Below are 3,539 nucleotides of genomic sequence, written 5' to 3' on the forward strand. Positions count from 1 at the left end.
CTTCCTCTCTTCTTTCTTCTTTCCTTTCCTGTCTTCTTTCCTCTCTCTTCTTTCCTCTCCTCTTTCCTCTCCTCTCCTCTTTCCTCTCCTATTTCCTCTCCTCTTTCCTTTCCTCTCCTCTTTCCTCTCCTCTCCTATTTCCTCTCCTCTTTCCTCTCTTTCCTTTTCTTTCCTCTCCTTTTTCCTTTCCTCTTTCCTTTCCTCTTTCCTCTCTCCTTTCCTCTCTCCTTTCCTCTCCTCTTTCCTCTCCTCTTTCCTCTCTCCTTTCCTCTCCTCTCCTCTCCTCTTTCCTTTCCTCTCTTCTTTCCTCTCTCCTTTCCTGTCTTCTTTCCTCTCCTCTTTCCTCTCCTCTTTCCTCTCCTCTCTTATTTCCTCTCTTCTTTTCTTTCCTTTCCTCTCCTCTTTCCTCTCCTCTCCTCTTTCCTCTCCTCTTTCCTTTCCTCTCCTCTTTCCTTTCCTATCCTCATTCCTTTCCTCTCTTCTTTCCACTTTCCTCTCCTCTTTCCTTTCCTGTCCTCTTTCCTTTCCTCTTTTCTTTCCTCTCTTCTTTCCTCTCCTCTTTCCTTTCCTCTCTTCTTTCCTTACCACTCATCTTTCCACTTTCCTCTCCTCTTTCCTTTCCTGTCCTTTTTCCTTTCCTCTTTTCTTTCCTCTCTTCTTTCCTCTCCTCTTTCCTCTCCACTTTCCTCTCCTCTTTCCTCTCCTCTTTCCTCTTTCCTCTCCTCTTTCCTCTCTTCTTTCCTCTCCTCTTTCCTCTTTCCTCTCCTCTTTCCTCTCCTCTTTCCTCGCCGCTTTCCTCTCCTCTCCTCTTTCCTCTCCTCTCCTCTTTCCTCTCCTCTCCTCTTTCCTCTCCTCTTTCCTCACCTCTTTCCTCTCTTCTTTCCTCTCCTCTTTCCTCTCTTCTTTCCTCTCTTCTTTCCTCTCTTCTTTCCTCTCCTCTTTCCTCGCCTCTTTCCTCTCTTCTTTCGTCTCCTCTTTCCTCTCCTCTTTCCTCTCTTCTTTCCTCTCCTCTCCTCTTTCCTCTCCTCTTTCCTCTCTCCTTTCCTCTCTTCTTTTCTTTCCTTTCATCTCCTCTTTCCTCTCCTCTTTCCTCTCCTCTCTTCTTTCCTCTCTTCTTTTCTTTCCTTTCCTCTCCTCTCCTCTTTCCTCTCCTCTTTCCTCTCCTCTTTTTCTTTCCTCTCCTCTTTCCTCTCCTCTTTCCTCTCCTCTCTTCTTTCCTCTCCTCTTTCCTCTCCTCTTTCCTCTCCTCTCTTCTTTCCTCTCTTCTTTTCTTTCCTTTCCGCTCCTCTTTCCTTTCCTTCCCTCGCCTCTTTCCTCTCCTCTTTCCTCTCCTCTTTCCTCTCCTCTTTCCTCTCTCCTTTCCTCTCCTCTCCTCTTTCCTTTCCTCTCTTCTTTCCTCTCTCCTTTCCTGTCTTCTTTCCTCTCTCTTCTTTCCTCTCCTCTTTCCTCTCCTCTCCTCTTTCCTCTCCTATTTCCTCTCCTCTTTCCTTTCCTCTCCTCTTTCCTCTCCTCTCCTATTTCCTCTCCTCTTTCCTCTCTTTCCTTTCCTCTTTCCTCTCCTTTTTCCTTTCCTCTTTCCTTTCCTCTTTCCTCTCTCCTTTCCTCTCTCCTTTCCTCTCCTCTTTCCTCTCCTCTTTCCTCTCTCCTTTCCTCTCCTTTCCTCTCCTCTTTCCTTTCCTCTCTTCTTTCCTCTCTCCTTTCCTGTCTTCTTTCCTCTCCTCTTTCCTCTCCTCTTTCCTCTCCTCTCTTATTTCCTCTCTTCTTTTCTTTCCTTTCCTCTCCTCTTTCCTCTCCTCTCCTCTTTCCTCTCCTCTTTCCTTTCCTCTCCTCTTTCCTTTCCTATCCTCATTCCTTTCCTCTCTTCTTTCCACTTTCCTCTCCTCTTTCCTTTCCTGTCCTCTTTCCTTTCCTCTTTTCTTTCCTCTCTTCTTTCCTCTCCTCTTTCCTTTCCTCTCTTCTTTCCTTACCACTCATCTTTCCACTTTCCTCTCCTCTTTCCTTTCCTGTCCTTTTTCCTTTCCTCTTTTCTTTTCTCTCCACTTTCCTCTCCTCTTTCCTCTTTCCTCTCCTCTTTCCTCTCTTCTTTCCTCTCCTCTTTCCTCTTTCCTCTCCTCTTTCCTCTCCTCTTTCCTCGCCGCTTTCCTCTCCTCTCCTCTTTCCTCTCCTCTCCTCTTTCCTCTCCTCTTTCCTCACCTCTTTCCTCTCTTCTTTCCTCTCCTCTTTCCTCTCTTCTTTCCTCTCTTCTTTCCTCTCTTCTTTCCTCTCCTCTTTCCTCGCCTCTTTCCTCTCTTCTTTCCTCTCCTCTTTCCTCTCCTCTTTCCTCTCTTCTTTCCTCTCCTCTCCTCTTTCCTCTCCTCTTTCCTCTCTCCTTTCCTCTCCTCTCCTCTTTCCTTTCCTCTCTTCTTTCCTTTCTCCTTTCCTCTCTTCTTTCCTCTCCTCTCCTCTTTCCTTTCCTCTTCTCTTTCCTCTCCTCTCTTCTTTCCTCTCTTCTTTTCTTTCCTTTCCTCTCCTCTTCCCTCGCCTCTTCCCTCGCCTCTTTCCTGTCCTCTTTCCTCTCCTCTTTCCTCTCCTCTCTTCTTTCCTCTCTTCTTTTCTTTCCTTTCCTGTCCTCTTTTCTCTCCTCTTTCCTCTCCTCTTTCCTTTCCTTTCCTCTCCTCTTTCCTCTCCTCTCTTCTTTTCTCTCTTCTTTTCTTTCCTTTCCTCTCCTCTTTCCTCTCCTCTCTTCTTTCCTCTCTTCTTTTCTTTCCTTTCCTCTCCTCACCTCTTTCCTCTCCTCTTTCCTCTCCTCTTTTTCTTTCCTCTCCTCTTTCCTCTCCTCTTTCCTCTCCTCTCCTCTTTCATCTCCTCTTTCCTTTCCTTTCCTCTCCTCTTTCCTCTCCTCTTTCCTTTCCTTTCCTCTCCTCTTTCCTCTCCTCTCTTCTTTTCTCTCTTCTTTTCTTTCCTTTCCTCTCCTCTTTCCTCTCCTCTTTCCTCTCCTCTCTTCTTTTCTCTCTTCTTTTCTTTCCTTTCCTCTTTCCTCTCCTCTTTCCTCTCCTCTTTTTCTTTTCTCTCCTCTTTCCTCTCCTCTTTCCTCTCCTCTCTTCTTTCCTCTCCTCTTTCCTCTCCTCTTTCCTCTCCTCTCTTCTTTCCTCTCTTCTTTTCTTTCCTTTCCGCTCCTCTTTCCTTTCCTTCCCTCGCCTCTTTCCTCTCCTCTTTCCTCTCCTCTTTCCTCTCCTCTTTCCTCTCTCCTTTCCTCTCCTCTCCTCTCCTCTTTCCTTTCCTCTCTTCTTTCCTCTCTCCTTTCCTGTCTTCTTTCCTCTCCTCTTTCCTCTCCTCTTTCCTCTCCTCTCTTATTTCCTCTCGTCTTTTCTTTCCTTTCCTCTCCTCTTTCCTCTCCTCTCCTCTTTCCTCTCCTCTTTCCTTTCCTCTCCTCTTTCCTTTCCTGTCCTCATTCCTTTCCTCTCTTCTTTCCACTTTCCTCTCCTCTTTCCTTTCCTGTCCTCTTTCCTTTCCTCTTTTCTTTCCTCTCTTTATTCCTCTCCACTTTCCTTTCCTCTTTC

Source organism: Oncorhynchus clarkii, chromosome 21, assembly GCF_045791955.1.
Source record: "Oncorhynchus clarkii lewisi isolate Uvic-CL-2024 chromosome 21, UVic_Ocla_1.0, whole genome shotgun sequence".
NCBI lineage: Eukaryota > Metazoa > Chordata > Actinopteri > Salmoniformes > Salmonidae > Oncorhynchus > Oncorhynchus clarkii.